At 40.0% G+C, this 17,122-nt stretch overlaps 1 protein-coding gene across 3 annotated transcripts in view; it reads left to right on the plus strand.

Moving 5' to 3' along the window:
* The window catches only part of rerea (arginine-glutamic acid dipeptide (RE) repeats a), a 615,654-nt gene that overhangs the window by 511,024 nt on the left and 87,508 nt on the right, over positions 1-17,122 (plus strand). The window lies entirely within an intron of this gene.

Raw genomic sequence — 17,122 nt, forward strand, 5'->3', positions numbered from 1 at the left:
ACCATATTTCCTGCAGAGGCACTGAACTTGACTCCGGCGCATCCAGAGCCACGAAGTCATGGAACCCTGAAGGTGCACTAGTCTTCTAGGCCGTGTCCTTGGCATATCGAATAGCGGCCAGTCGTGAGACCCTGAGAGCGGGTCCCATTCCCGCAAAGAACCAAAGTCAGCATGTAACTCCAGGTTACAAGCCTAGGGTATAGTCCATCTGGTCCAGGTGACTTAGGCTTCAGGATTCAGGCTTTTCAGCTTCCCAAGCACCTTCTCTTTAGTTATAGCAATGACACCTACTTCTTGCCCCTGACACACTCACATTTCTGGCCTTCTACTAGTATTTTCCACAGTGAAGACTGATATAGTTATTGAGTTCCTACATCATTCCTTTGTTCCCCATTGCTATCTCTCTAGCAAAATTTTTCAATGATCTGATATCCACTCTCTTCTCTCTTTTACTCTTTATATATCCGAACAATACTTTTTGTATTTTCTCTAATATTATTGGCTAGTTCATCTTCATATTTCGTCTTTTTTCTCTTTATGACTTTTAATTGCCTTCTGTTGATTTTTAAAAGCTTCCCAATCCGCTATCTTCTAACTAATATCTGCTATATTATATCCGCTCTCTTTAGGTTTTATGCTACCTTTGACTTCCTTTGTCAGCCTCCCTTTAGAATACTTCTTTAGCTTTGGGAAGTACTTTTCCTACACCTTCTGAATTTCCCCCATAAACACCATTGCTGTTCTGCCAGCATCCCCACTGGTGTACCCTTGCAATCAACTTTGGCCAGCTCCTTTCTCATGCCTCTATAATTTCCTTTACTACACTGTGATACTAATAATCAATTTTATCTTCTCCTTCTCAAACTGCAGGGTGAAATCTATTATATTATGATCACTGTCTCCTAAGGGTTCCTTTACCTTAAGCTTCCCAATCAATTCTAGGTTATTACATAACATCCAACAGAATTGCTATTCCCCTAGTGGGCTCACCCACAAGCTGCTCTTTAAAAAAAACAGCCAAGGCTTTCTGCAAATTCCCTCTCTTGGGATCCAACACCAGCCGGATTTTCCTAATCTATTTGCATATTGAAATCCCCCATGATTATCGCAACACTGCCCTTTTTACATGCCTTTCTATCTCCCATTGTAATTTGTAGCCCCATCCTAGCCAATGTTCGGAGTCCTGTATATATCTACCATTAGGGTCTTCTTACCCTTGCAATTTCTTAACTCTACCCACAAGGATTCTACATCTTCTGATCCGAGATCACCTTTCTCCAAGGATTTGATTTCATTTTTTACCAATAGAGCCACCTTAACCCCTCTGCCTACTAGCCCGTCCTTTCGATACAATATGTATCCTTGGATGATAACCTCCAAGTGCTGAGTATTTAATATTTATAAGTTCAAAGTTTAAAGTAACATTTATTATCAGGGTAATGTTTCAGTAATATTTGAGTAGGTGTGTGTGTGTGTGTGTGTGTGTGTGTGTGTGTGTGTGTGTGTGTGTGTGTGTGTGTGTGTGTGTGTGTGTGTGTGTGTGTGTGTGTGTGTGTGTGTGTGTGTGTGTGTGTGTGTGTGTGTGTGTGTGTGTGTGTGTGTGTGTGTGTGTTGATTAAGCATTCTTGTTCCTTTAAATAATTCATTACAAGTTATATGTATAAATATGTGAATTCCATATGTCATGACACTACCACATGAAATGCATGCATCTCACTTATAGAGTAAACATAGGCCTTGTATCTTTCGCCTTGGAATTACCGTAGATTCCGGACTACAGAGCGCACCTGATTTTTAGCCGCTGGCACTAATTTTAGAAATAAAATCATTTTTTTAAATGTAAAGGCCGCACCGGATTTTAGGCCGCACCGGATTTTCGGCCGCAGGTGTCCCACGTTGTAATATGAGATATTTACACAGAAAGATATTACACGTGAGGATTTTTTTAACTTTTAATTAAATCCATATGGTAACAAAAACAAATACATATTGCAAATGCTTTTTTTCGAACCGTGCCCGTACGCGGCTACTTTTAAATATACGTTGCGTATACTTCTTTACTGAACAACATTCCAATATCTCCTAACGACTGGTAAAAAATATATATACTGCAGCCTACCAGGAAAAGTTATTGATACCTTTAACTTAAAAGCAGAGTTCGCTCGGATCCAAAGCCGCTCGCGTAATGCCGCTCCCCCCCCTCCTTTCCGTTTCATCGCAAACGGCATTTAAAAGCAGATTTCGCTCAGATCCAAAGCCGCTCCGCCGCTCGACCCCCTCCTTTCCGTTTCATCGCAAACGGCATTTTCCCACAAGACGCCGCGAAACCGGGTGTGTCGTCATAGCATCCCGCGATGTAGTACAGAAAACAAATATAGTTTAAACTAAGAGGGTAGGTAGCACAATGCTTCGAGTGTTTTCCATGTTGATGAGGGTGAGTACAAATGACTGATTTACAATAATTTAATTGTGAAAGTGCGCTTGATTTATCGTACAATTTCATTGGACCTCTGTGAACTACTCATCAATTTTATTGGTCTACTGTTACGAGGCAAAATGTTTACGAGGCGGCATGAAAAAAACCTTGCATTAGCCGCATCGGATTATTGGCCGCAAAGTTCAAAGCTGTTCAAAATGTGGGAAAAAAGTAGCGGCTTAAAATCCGGAATCTACGGTAGTTGAATGCTTTGAAGTTGGAAAACATAACGCCAAATATGATCTTCTTTCAACCACGACTCAGACATATGCATGACATCAAACCTGCCAATCTCTAACTACACCACAACATTATCTACCTTATTCCTTAAACTATTTTCCATTCAAATATAACACTTTCAGTCCTGTATTCATCACCCTTTTTGATTTTGGCCCCCCGTTATACCTTAACTCATCCCACTGACTGCAGTTTTTCCCTATTATCTGCCTGAGGGTATGTCAACCAGCTAGTAATATATGATCATTGTTAGCCTATTGTACTTTTTAACTATTTCAAGCATGAGAGCGAAATTCAGTGCATACATTCGACAGCTGGATCAATGAATCAGTTTATGTTTTCTTTACTTCATGCGTAGATGAAAATGACTTGATAGTAACTGGGTGTGAAAGTGGAGCAAGGCTGGAAACGTGGATAGGTCGCTGTGGGGGATGGAGCGAGTGTGTGTGAGGACCGTGGGCTACAAATGTGAACGGGTCTCACATATGGCAGAGCATGGATGTTTCAAGGCCTGGAGCCCCAGCTATGATCAGATGAGCTGGAGACTTGAGCATGTCCAGGATTAGCGGCTTTGCCTTTCTGCAGCAACCAGTACATCTCAGCTGAACAGTGGCTGTATTATAAAATTAATTTGCATATATGCTTTTTTTAATAATTGGTAATTGGTCTATTACGTCATTCAATGAGATATAGTGGAAAGCTGTTGTTTCATGCCATCGAGTCAGTATAAAAGGAAAGCAGAATAGAATACAGAAAATAGAGTTATAGCTGCAGAGAAGACTGTAGGTCTTCACAATATTGTAGGCCGAAGGGCCTGTAATTTCTATATTCTATGAAATGTGGTGCAGGTAGACAAATAAAATGCGAGGACCTGACGAGGTAGATCAAGAGTCCACCTTTATTGTATAAAAGGTCCAGTCAAGAGTCTATTAAACAGTTTTCATTGAATGTATGCATTGAAGCTGTCCTTGAGCCACTCTAGGCTTTGTATATTTTTCCTGATGAATGGGAAGAAGATGGGAGAATGACTGGCGTGGAGAGGGGGTCCCTAATTATGTTAGCTGCTTTCCCAAAGCAACAAGAAGTGCAGAATTGAGTCAGTGGAGGGAGGTTGTTTTATGATTGACTGGGCTGTGTTTATAACTCTCTGCAGTTTCTTACGGTTTTGGCAGAGAAGTTGTTATACCAAGCTGTGATGCATCCGGATAGGATGCTTGAGTGGTGCGTCTAATAATTACTGAGGGTCATTAGGGACCTTAGAAATTCTCTTAACCCTCTAAGCAAGTAGAGTCACTAGTATGCTTACTTGGCTGGATGGGTGAAATTGTTGATTATTTCCTTGTATTTTTCATATACTGTAATTCTGTATTTTTTCTTTTTTAAATAAAAGGTACAGTTTTATTATATTAATGCTTTGCATTAGTAGCTATAGAGGATTATGGGAACCTAGCAAAGAAAGGAGTTAAAACCATAGATTAGCCTGGATGATTTTAAGCAGGGCCAACTGGAGGATCGAAGTGACTCCTGCTCCTGTTTTCCTGTGTTCATGCTACGTAAGTTGCTTTGTAAAATTACATAATCAAAGGGTAGTATACAGTGTGTTAATTTAGATGCTCAAATATTGAAGTTTTTAATCAAAACAGTTCTGGTTTGAAAATTAGTGAATATCACTGGGTCTGAGTAATGTCTTTCCTGGCTGCCACTGAGCTGATTCAGTGTAAAGTGAATCAAAATCAGGTTTATTATCACTGACAAATAGTTGTTTTAAGGCAGCAGTACAGTGCAATCTGTAAAATATACTATAAATTACAATAAGAAATATATATATCAAGAAGTAAATAAGCAGTGCAAAAATAGGGCATGTTCTAGGTGATGGCAGTCTTTCATGATGAATGCAGCCATTTTGAAGCATTACATTTTGAAGATGCCGTCAGTGGTCGGGAGGTTGGTCGCCATGACAGAATTGGCTGAGTTTACAAGGTGAGGTTAGTCACCTGCATCACTTTGACCTTCAGGATCTTTGGGAGAGTTTATATCAAGATAATTAAAGAGATTGGTTTCATGACCAATCATTTTTTGATCAGCTTTATTAAAAAATAAATGTTGTGCTGTTTATTCACCATCAGAAATCTTGCCTCTGAATTACGTGCTGTACAAATTTTGGATTGCCACTTTTTATACAGTTAATATTGTCTTTAGGCACACCTTTAGTTTTTTTGTTAACCTTGTGCTGGTTAATGACATAACATTTATGACTTGTAAAATGTAAATACTGTGGACCAATCAACAGATTGCAAAGCTCTCTGAGTGAAAGCTTTGTATAATCAGGTGTAGAACAGTATGGAAAGAATGATGTTTACAAGATATGTGAGCTGGAAATTTTGCTGGAGGCACATTTCAATGGAAAGATTAAGCTTTTATTTATGGAACAAAGTTATCAACAGACTACAACTTTACCAGGCCTTGGTGCTCCCATTTCCTAGCAGATGTAGAAATTGATTTGGGCATCCTCGAGAAGAGAAGGAAGCAGTTTAAGTTACATGGATTATTTAATGTTATTTCCTGAATAGTAAGTTTTTTCCTTTTCTTTCAATTTTTTTCTCACTTTTGGTTGCTGGTTGTGAATCAGATTATTATTTATTTTGTCTCTGAATTCTCTGCTGTTAAGTAGGCAACAAAAATTGTTGTTTGGAAATAAAAGTCAACTGCAAAATTTAAGATCCTGGGAAATTAATTGTAAATTTTTATACTCTGGTACTTTATTGTTCTCAGTTTTGACTATAATAGTGTTTGAATTCTGATTGACTAACTTGTGAGGTGTACAGAGTTAGATTAATCTTAGAGTAGGTTTTAAGGTCAGCACAACATATTAGGCCGAGGGGCCTGTACTATCTATAGTGTTCTATGTTCTATGACAAAGCTCGATTATTTATTAGAAACAGGTATGCTTCAATTTAGATGAAGTCCAGCCTAAAAAAGTACCCGATGAATGCATTGAGAACTGTGCAAAGTGACCTCATTCTGAAATAACTCCTTCATAAAGCAAATCAGGTGAATGTGGACTAGGATAAATATGAGTAAGCAAGGATAGGAGACTGAGAAGCCCAGAACATTGCATTTTCATGTTTCAACAAGGCTTGATAAAATGTGTTCACCTCATTATATAATCATGGGCATAATTTTATTCTGTCGTAAAATTTCCTGCATAAATGTAGTTTGTTCCAAACTGCAGAACCAGCTTTGGATTTACTCATCCTCTGCAATGGGGAAGTATAGCTGCATTATGTCCTGGTCTTGCATGCTGCCCCTAGAACATGCTCGGGTGTGTTGGTTGTTTAATGCAAACAACACATTTCACTGTATGTTTTGATGTATACGTGATAAATAAACTTGAATCTCAATCTTGAATTCCTGATCTTGCTTCCCAGACAGCAGCATCTGCTGATATCCAGCATCTGTAGAATCTCTTGTGTTTAGTGCTAGAATTGACTGCTTATATTCAAATTGCTATTTGTGGGCACTTTCTGGTGGAAATTGGATCCCACTTTTTCCATACTTCAATAGAAACTATTCTTCAAAAAATTTCTTTTTCTTCTTTGAGCATTTTATGATGCCCCAAGTCTAATGCTATGGAAGAAAACACTGTCCAAGACAAACCTTTCTTCTTCAAAGTTGTAAGATACATTTAAAATACTTCTAATTGGATGCAAATTTACTGGGAATAGTCTTTTAAATATTTATCATAATGTTCAAAACAAATTTGTGATTAATAGGCTACATGATGCAGCAATTTGGCCGTAAAATGTTATGGTTTTTTTAAAGTTCCGTGGTAGATTGAGCCATTCTGCAACAGGTCCAGTCCCATCGTCACCTTTTAATGTTAATCATGTGCTTTGTGGTTGGTGTCATCAGGTTTTGAGCGGAAATGCATAATTAACACAATTATTAAGCTATGCTATTGGCATAGAATTAGTTTACAACTTCTTTTGTGATGTCTTGCTAGGATGAAGGATAGGGTCCTGAAAACAGTTAATTAAAAAAAAACAAAATAAACTTTATTCACAGTTAAAAATTATTTACAAGAATAAACTGTTCCATGCCTTTCTGTTCTTTACATACATGATCAATGCTTTCCATACTGTTCAAGCACTGCTGCCACAATTTATAAAGTTGTGAGAGGCATAGATAGAGTGTCTAGCCAGTATCCTCTTCCAGGGGTGGTGGTGGAGGCAGATACAACCAAGACGTTTCAGAGACTGTTAAGTAGGCACGTGAATACATAGAGGATGGAGGGATGTAGGCCATGTGCAAGCAAAAGGAATTAAGTTTAATTAACTTCATTCGTTTAGATCAATATTGACGGACAAAAGGCCTGTTTCTGTGTGCTGTACTGTTCTGTCTTTTTTGTCGCCCTGTGTACCCAAATTGACAAATCAGATCTTTCATAAATACACCATTTTTTTGTTGGTGTTCTAATCTTCTGCCATCAAGCTCTTTTGTTTTTGTGGTTTGTGGTCCAAGCTATTACTGAGGTTACATCATTATCTCTTCTGACTCAACTGCTATAATGTGCACAATACCACTGATGTCTGTAGTGGTATCGAAAGAGATGTTGTCTCCTAACACTGCTGAAAGCAACGTGGTAGCTGCTGTCTGCAGCCAGATCCCTTTCAAACATAGAGCTGAGGGCATTGAACACCTTCAGTGAAATGTTGGGCAAGCTGAATTTTCATGACTTGGTGTGTCCCTGCAATACAGACAGGAAGGCCCTACAACGGGTAGTCAAAACTGATCAACGCATTACTGGCACCAGCCTACCCACCATTAAAAAGTGGTGGAAGAAGGCCAGCACTACCATGAAGGATCCCACCCAAACTGCTTATGGGCTGTTTATCTGACTTCCATCAGAGAGGGGGCTACATGGGATCTACACCAGGACCACCAGACTCATAATCAGTTACTTTCCTCAACAGTAAAGCTGATCAACACACCCACCTACTAACCCAACCATCCACGACCCCCACCACCACTACTTTATTATTTCCTGTCAGTCACCTTATGTACAGACGCTCCTGTGCTTAGTGTCACTGAATGGACATGCAATCAGTCTATGTATAGAAGCTCGCTCATGTATTTATATTTATTATGTTGTTTAATAATTGTGTTCTTTATCTTACTGTGTTTTTTTTTGTACTGCATCAGATCTGGAGTAACAGTTATTTTGTTCATCTTTACGCTTGTGTATTGGAAATGACATTAAACAATTTTTAATCTTGAATTTCTGCAGTACCAATCTGCATGGATTTTCGAAAACTGAAGATGGTTTACAGCTGAAGTATCATGTTGTAGTTGTGCTTCTATGCTTATTGGAATGAGAAAGCATCATTCATGTGTCGTTAATTTCATAAGGCTTAAGAACAGAATTTGGACATTCAATCCATCACATCTCCCCTGACAAGACCATATGACAGTAGTACACCACAGGCAGATGGAGGGCCATTTTGCAATGTATTGCACTTAATCACTAGAGCTCCTCGAACTTCACTTTCCAAACCATAAGCGCTACCTTCAAAACTAAAGACAGCAAGCACACAGAAACCCAAAGACCATAAGACATAGGAGCTGATTTATTTTTGGTCTCAACCCCATTCTCTTGCCTTCTTCCTATAACCTTTGATGTCCTTACTAATCAAGAACCTATTAACCTCTGCTTTAAATATCCCCAATGATTTGGCTTTTACACCTGTCTGTTCCACAGATTCACCACTCTCTGGCTAAAGAAATTTCTCTTTTCAACTCTGTTGTAAAGGGATGTCCTTCTGTGCTGAAGCTGTGACCTCTCATCCTAGACTCTTCCACCATCGGAAGCATCCTTTCCCAACACTCTTATCAAGGCCTTTCAGTATCCAATAGGTTTCAAAGAAATCCCCCCTCATTCTTCTAAACTCCAGCATGTGCAGGCCGAGAGGCATCAGATATTCCAGTATTGCCTTTGTTGCACTGAAACTGTTCACAATGAATGAGACAGTTTCCACAGAGCCAATAGATTTGATGTATTGTGTAACTTGCCATTAGAAATTTATGGAATACAAATCACAAGTAGATCTATATACGGATATTACTTCCAATGGTATTTCTGAACCAGAGTGAGATATTTAATAATGGGTTTGATATCTTTAGTCAATTTTTTGTTGCACACATTGGCTGGATTTTCAGCCTTTAATATAATCTTTTCACAAAGTTACTGGAGCAAATGGAGTAGACAGTTTGCTTGCTTGAGCTTATTAGGTCATGACTAATTTGCAAGTAAATATCATAGAGTAATTTAACTGCACACTTCTTTGAGCTTTGTAGTGTAGCTGAAGAGCATAAATGATTTATAATCTAAGCATTACCCTCAACTAGTAGAAATGTTGATCACTAACTGCCTTATCAGCACAACCCTACTCCCAGTGGCCACTTTATTGGGCTCTTCCTGTATCTAATAAAGTGGCCACTGAGTGTACATTCATGGTCTTGTGCTGCTGTAGCCCATCCACTTCAAGGTTTGACGTGTTGTGCATTCAAAGATGCTCTTCTGTACACCACTGTTGTATGCATGGTTATTTGAGTTACTAGTAAGTCATAACATATGGAACCAAGTTAACCATTCCACCGATTGGAGCCTGTTCCACTATTCAATAGGATCATAATTATTTAATATTCCCCAGGTCCACTTTCCTGTGCTTTCCTCACAGACTGATTTGCTTACTGATTAGAAATCAATCTCAGCTTAGTATGGAGGAGCAGTACTTCTGAGTAGCCTCTAACCTGATGACATGAGCATCAATTTCTCCAAATGCTGATAATTTCTCCTCCTGCTTCCCCTTCTCTCTTCTATTCCCCATTCTGATTTCTCTCTTACCCCTTCTCTTTTCCTCACCTGCCCATCACCTTCCTCTGTTGCCTCTCCTCCTTCCCTTTCTCCCATCGTCCACTCTTCTCTCCTATCAGATCCTCCTTCTTCAACACTTCCACATATCACCTCCCAGCTTCTCAATTCCTTGCCTGGTCTCACCTGTCATCTTCCAGCTTGTACTCCTTCCCCTCACCCCAACTTCTTATTCTGGTTTCTTCGCCCTTCCTTTCCAGTCCTTAATGGAGGACCTTAGATCAAAATGTTGACTGTTATTCCCTTTGTAGATGCTGCCTGACATTCTAAGTGAATATTACTCTGGATTTCCAGTTTCTGAAGAGCCTCTTCTGTTTAGGATCAACCCAGGATCACACAGCTTTCTCTAGCAAGGAGTTTCAAAGACACAAGCCCACTGAGAATAGAAATTCCTCCCCATTTCATTCTTAAATATGTAATGCCTTATTCTGAAACAATCCCTCAGGTTTTGGATTCAACCAAGAGAAGAAGCCTCCTTTCATCATTTCCCGTTCATTGTGCCCAATAACTCTTTAATGTTTCAATAGGGTAACTTAGTGGATTTTAGAAGAATGAGAAGTCATGTCACAGCATGCTTAAAATTACTTTGTAGGACATTCCCTTGTATCCAAGTGAGCTGTCACTGAACTGTCTCCAATGAAATACATTTTCTTTAGTGCAGAGAGGCCAAAATTCTTACAGTATTTGATAAGATCTCACTGGTGCCTCATGCAGCTGAGATACTCCAACTCGATTGACACAAGGGCCAATATTCCATTAGTATACTATATTATCATATACGCCCTTGCTTTATTTGGCATCTGAAGCACGGTGACACTTGTAGAAAATAAATAAAACTGCGATATGAGTTGTAGAGTCATTGAAAGGGAGACTATAGGTTGTGGAATCAGTTCAGAGTTGAGGTAGGTGAAGTTATCCATGCCAGTTCAGGAGCCTGATGGTTGAAGGGTAATGACTGCTCCTAAACCTGATGATGTGGACATCAGGCTCTTGTACCTCCTTGCTGATCCCTGATCGATACGCAAAGAATTCAATGCCATACCTTTCAGCTAACAAGCTGATCATCATGGATTGTTGAACCATCAGTCTAGGCAAACTGCACTTTTTGCTTTGCTGCAGTACAGTGGGCAGTGGGGGAATGAAGGGAGTAAAGAAATCTATTTTGAGTTCATGTAAATAAACTCTTTTTATTCTGTTTTGAGTTTTATGTCTTTGTTTTCCATTTGTATTTGGTGCATGCCAGTCCCATAGGAGTTCCTGATTGATTTGCCTGTCTTTAGGTTTTGCATTACCGTCGTTAGGCAAAAGCTAAGGGAGCTTGAGAACTCAATAAATTCAAAGATTGTGCTCACCTCTGCTATCAACCACCAAAATGCCAGAAAAATTGCTAACTTTTTCCAAAGGTCTGACCTCATTCAAACATGGCCTAGCGTGCAACCCTCTTTCCCACTGGTCAGGACCTCTCCAGATCCCGAATGATAAAACTGTCATGTGCCTTTTGTTTTGAAAGGGATTACTGCAAGCATTGAACTTGCTGCCAGTGTACAGCCCTAATAAGAGTGAACTAAAACCCTTTTGCTGACCTTCACTGCACTTGAACTACTGATTGCCTTTATGTTTCCAGTAAGCAGTTTCTTGCAGCAGAGAGGCAAAGTGCCAAACTTCAGCTCTCAATGTCATAAACAGCCGAGCTTTTGCTGAAGGAGAGGATCCAGAGCAACATCTTGTATGGAAACAGTTTGCTTACATTCCTTTTTGTTTTTCTTCATCCTAGCCCACTTTTATATTTTAGTGGCTGGGTGAAGCAACAAATGTAGTTCTGAAAAGCAATTCACATGATATTTTTAAGACCAGAAAGACTTCAAGGTCACCTTATAAAACATTCTTGTGTTTCCTGAGGCTTGTATTCAGTCATGGTCTCTGTAATCTAGCTTGTTCAAACCACTTAATCTAATTGGAACATAGAACACCACAGTACAGGCCCTTTGGCCCACGATGTTGTGCCGATCTTTTAACCTACTCCAAAATCAATCTAACCCTTCTCTTGTACACGGCCTTCCATTTTTCTGTTATCCATGTGCATATCTAAAAGTCTCTTAAATGTCGCTAGTGTATCTGTCTGTATCACCACCCCGGTAGGGTGTTCCACGCAGACACCACAGTCTGTGTACAACGCCTACCTTTGACATCTCCGCTTAGACTATCCTCCAGACACTTTATGCCCCCTCATATTTGGCTTTTCTGCCCTGGGGAAAAGTCTCTGGCTGTCCTGATCAAAAGTGTATTTGTATATATATATATATAGTTAATTGTTTTAAATAATGGAATTATCTGTAACCAAAAAGCGACAGCTTTTTCCATCTGCAAGAATTTTGATGACCAGCTGTCAAAATATTCGTTTCCTTTCAATTTGTAATCCCCAAAATTAGCTCAGTTTCGTTTGATAACTATTTTTTGCCAGTGTTTCTGTTGATCAGGGTGATTCATCATTGCTGGGAAATGAGCCATTTTCCGTCTGCTGTATCATCTTCCACTGCAACAGAACAAGTTTGGTGCAGAGGATGCCAGTCAAATTAAAACTGCACCCACTGCTCACCCCACTCACAATGAAGAATGGCAAACCATTTCCACTGCACCATTATGGCATTCTCCCTTTACCCACTCGACAGTGTAAGATTCAAGAGATTCTGCAGATGCTGAAAATCCAGAGCAATGCACACATAAAATACTGGAGGAACTCACCCTGTCAGGCAGGATTTATGGAGGAAAATAAGCAGTTGACGTTTCAGACTGAGACCCTTCATTAGGATTGGAAGGGTAAGAGGAAGAAGCCAGAACAGGGTGGGAAAAAATATAGTCAAGAGAGCTGCTATAATCAGCAGATTTATAAAAGACTTCAGTAAACAGTCTATCTCCAGAGGTAGAGACATGGAGATCGAGAAACGGAAGAGAGATGTCAGAAATGGGCCAAGTGAATTTAAGAGCAAAGTTGATGAAATTGTTGAGTCAGCTCGGTGCATGAAGCAGCACCAATACAGTTGTCAATGTAGCATAGAAGCAGTTGGGGAGTGGATCCAGGCAAGGCTTGGAGCATGCGATTATTCCATGCAGCCAATGAAAAGGCAGGCATAGCTGGGGCCCATGCGGGTGCCCGTGGTTAACTCTTGGGTTTAGAGAAAGTGGGAGGAGCCGAGAAAGGAATTGTTGAGAGTGAGGACCAATTCAGTCAGAAGGGAGAGTGCTGGTGGAGGGGAACTGTTCAGGACTGTTGTCTGGAAAGAAGTGGAGCATATTGTCTAAGGATTATAAGTTAAATATATCTATGTTAATTTTGAAAGCAAGTGATATTTGGGATAAGGGAGTACTTGGAAAAACAGTCAAATTTGTGATTTTTTTTCTTCATGCTGTTGTGAAATACAGCAGTTATCTGAAGCATTTGGAAAACTGTGGTTGTCCCAAAGTTGACCATAAAACAAACAAGAGTATAGTATTGCACATTTGGAAAGAACTTGCTTAACAGCTGGCAGAACACCATGCAGAAATGTTATTTTTCCTGTAACATCAGCGCTATATTCAAATGCTCATCGAGAGAACGAGAATATAATAGCAAGGATGTAACAGTGAGGCTTGAAAAGGCATTGGTCAGACTGCACCTTGAGCATTATGAGCAGTTTATCTAAGAAAGGATGTGCTGGCATTGGAGAGGGTCTAGTGGAGCTTCATGAGAATGATCTCAGAAATGAAAGGGTTAATGTACAAAGAGTGTTTGATCGCTCCGGTTCTGTACTTGCTGGAGTTTAGAAGAATGAGGAGGGGTATCTCATTGAAACCTATTGAATATTGAAAGGCCTAGATAGAGTGGATTTCAGAGGATGTTTCCATTAGTGAGTGTGTCCAGGACCAGAGGGCACAGCCTCAGAATAGAAGAGGATCCTTTTAGAACAGGGGTGAGGAGGAATTTCTATAGCCGGAGAGTGGTGAATCTGTTGAACTCATTGCCATGGGCAGCTGTGGAGGCCAAGTCATAGGCATATTTAAAATAGTGGTCAATAGGTTTTTGATTAGTAAGGGTGTCAGTGGTTGGGGAGGAATATGGTTGAGACAATAAATAAATCAGCCATGATGGAAAAGTGAACTAAATGGGCCGAAAGGTCTTATTCTACTCTTATGTCTTATGGAGCTAAACCATGGGTTTCATGGAATTTAAAAGTATTTTGCGTTCAGGTATTGAGGTTTAATTTAACAAATTCAATTAACCTTGCTGGAAAGAACATAGGCTTTGCAGGAGATCAATTAAGAAGCGATGTCATCTGAAACTGCTTTCTGCAGCCATCATATTCACAGTAAACAGCCTCAGCAGCTTGTGAAATTCAAGATGACTGCCTTCATTTTAGGTGATTACATGAGAACTATGAGGCCATCCAACACTGACATAAATGTCTTTCATGACTAGTAACATTATATACAGAGTATTAACGCATTAGTGAAAGAGATGTTTTATTAGGAAAAAATATAGATATCTTCAAGAAGCACAAAATAAATCTCCTGTACACAGCCTTAATAGTTGTAGCTTGTGATAGCTTGTAACGTAATCTAGCCCTGGTAACTATATTTGTCCAAGTAATACATATCTGACTTCCTTTTACGCTAACCATGTCATGATTAGGTTTCCTATCATCTTGGATTATGTGTTCAAGTTTCTGAAGTGAGGTTTGAACTGGGAAACATTTGGTGCTTGGGTAAAACAGCAAAAGTGCATTAGCATTGTTGTGTGTTTTTGCTGAGTAAATTGTCTGCCATTTCTTTTCTTCCATTATAATACCCATACTTGGAGGTGCATAATTTACAACAACAAGCTTTGGAAAATTCTGAGGTTACGAAAGTTATATAAATATTTTTTTAATTCTGTGATTTTGTTTTCATTCTGTTGCATCTCCTTTATCTCTTATCAACCTTAACTGTATTTCGGCAATCCCTTTAATACTAATGTCTGTAAAAAGTCCTTTGTTGTTTTTCTGTTTTTTAAGAAATGCAGCATGGTAAAAGGCCCTTCCTGTCCAATGAGCCCACACCAACCAATTATACCCATGTGACCAATTAACTTACTAGCTTGTACATTTTTGGAATGTGGGAGGGTAATGATCTTTCACTAATTGTTAGATTCTGGAATGGTTCCGGAGCACTGAAAATTACAATTGCCTCTCCACATTTTAAGAAGGGAGGGAGGCAGAAGAAAGGAAATTGTAAGCCAGTTAGCCTGAATTCAGTGGTTGGGAAGAAGTTGGAGTCCACTATTAAGAATGAAGTTTCGGGGTACTTGGAGGCACATGATAAAGTTCGCCAAAGTCAGTATGGCTTCCTTGAGGGGAATTCTTGCCTGACAAATCTGTTGTAATTTTTTGAGGAAATAACAGGCAGGATAGACAAAGGAGAGTCAGTGGATGTTGTTTACTTGGATTTTCAAAAAGCAATTGACAAGGTACCCCACATGAGGTTGCTTAACAAGATAACAGCCCATTGGTATCACTGGCATGGAGAGAAGATGGACTGATTGGCAGGAGGTAAAGAGTGGAAATAAAGGGGGCCTTTTCTGGTTGGCTGCCGATGTCTAGTGGTGTTTCATGGCGGTCAGTATTGGGAAAGAATTTTTTCACATTACAGTATATATCAACAGTTTGCCAATGATACAGAGATAGGTAGATGGGCAGGTAGTGTTGAGAAAGCAGAGAGTATACAGAAGGACATAGTTTGGGAGAATAGGCAAAGAAATGACAGTTGGAATATAGTGTAGGGAAGTGTATGGTCATGCACTTTATGAGAAGGAATTTCTTTAGCCAGAGGGTTGTGAATCTATGGAATTCATTGCCCCAAACAGCTGTGGAGCCCAAGTTATTGTGTATAATTAAAGCAGAGGTTTATAGGTTCTTGGTTCATCAGGGTATCAAAGGTGATGGGGAGAAAGCAGGAGAATGCAGTTGAGAGGGGATAAAAATGTCCAAGTGGCCTAATTCTGTGCCTGCGTCTTATGAAACCCACGCAGTAATGGGGAGACATACAAACCCCTTTCAGACTGTGTCAGAACTGAACCTCGATCACTGATGCTGAATAGTGCTACCATTTATTTTTTAGTTAGACATACAACCAGCCAACGTGCCCACTCTGGACCACTGCACCCATGTGACTTAATTTATTTTAGAAACATAGAAAACCTACAGCACAATACAGGTCCTTTGGCCCACAAAGTTGTGCCGAACATGTCCCTACCTTAGAAATTACTAGGCTTACCTATAGCACTCTATTTTACTAAGCTCCATGTACCTATCTAAAAGTCTCTTAAAAGACCCTATCGTATCCGCCTCCACCACCGTTGTCAGCAGCCCATTCCACGCACTCACTACCCTCTGAGTGAAAAACTTACCCCTGACATTTCCTCTGAACCTACTCCCCAGCACCTTAAACCTGTGTCCTCTTGTGACAACCATTTCAGCCCTGGGGAAAAAGCCTCTGACTATCCACACCATCAATGCCTCTTATCATCTTATACACCTCTATCAGCTCACCTGTCATCCTCCATTGCTCCAAGGAGGAAAGGCCGAGTTCACTCAACCTGTTTTTTTATAAGGCATGTTCCCCAATCCAGGCAACATCCTTGTAAATCTCCTCTGCACCCTTTCTATGGCTTCCACAACCTTCCTGTAGTGAGGCGACCAGAACTGAGCACAGTACTCCAAGTGGGGTCTGACCAGGGTCCTATATAGCTGCAACATTCTCGGCTCCTAAATTCAATTCTACGATTGATGAAGGCCAATACACCGTATGCCTTCTTAACCACAGAGTCAACCTGCGCAGCTGCTTTGAGCATCCTATGGACTCAGACCCCAAGATCCCTCTGATCCTCCACACTGTCAAGAGTCTTACCATTAGTACTATATTCTACCATCATATTTGACCTACCAAAATAAACCACTTAACACTTATCTGGGTTGAACTCCATCTGCCACTTCTCAGCCCAGTTTTGCATCCTATCAATGTCCCGCTGTAACCTCTGACAGCCCTCCACACTATCCACAACACCCCCAACCTTTGTGTCATCAGCAAACTTACTAACCCATCCCTCCACTTCCTCATCGAGGTCATTTATAAAAATCACGAAGAGTAAGGGTCCCAGAACAGATTCCTGAGGCACACCACTGGCCACCAAGCTCCGTGCAGAATATGACCCGTCTACAACCACACTTTGACTTCTGTGGGGCAAATATTGCTGCCATATTTCAAAGTTCTGGGAGGTGGTAACATAAAATCCATGGATATTTTAATTAATAATTCCATTTTGGTCATGAACCATTCCTGCAATGCCATTTCATGGAAAAGAAGTTGGTTGCAGGATTCTGGGGTGCAAACTGTGCAATAGTTTATTAGTAATTCAAGGAATATAAAAGCAGACTTCAAGTAAATAAAAAAAGAAGAAAGGGGTCTAA

Source organism: Hemitrygon akajei, chromosome 29, assembly GCF_048418815.1.
Source record: "Hemitrygon akajei chromosome 29, sHemAka1.3, whole genome shotgun sequence".
NCBI classification, from domain to species: Eukaryota; Metazoa; Chordata; class Chondrichthyes; order Myliobatiformes; family Dasyatidae; genus Hemitrygon; species Hemitrygon akajei.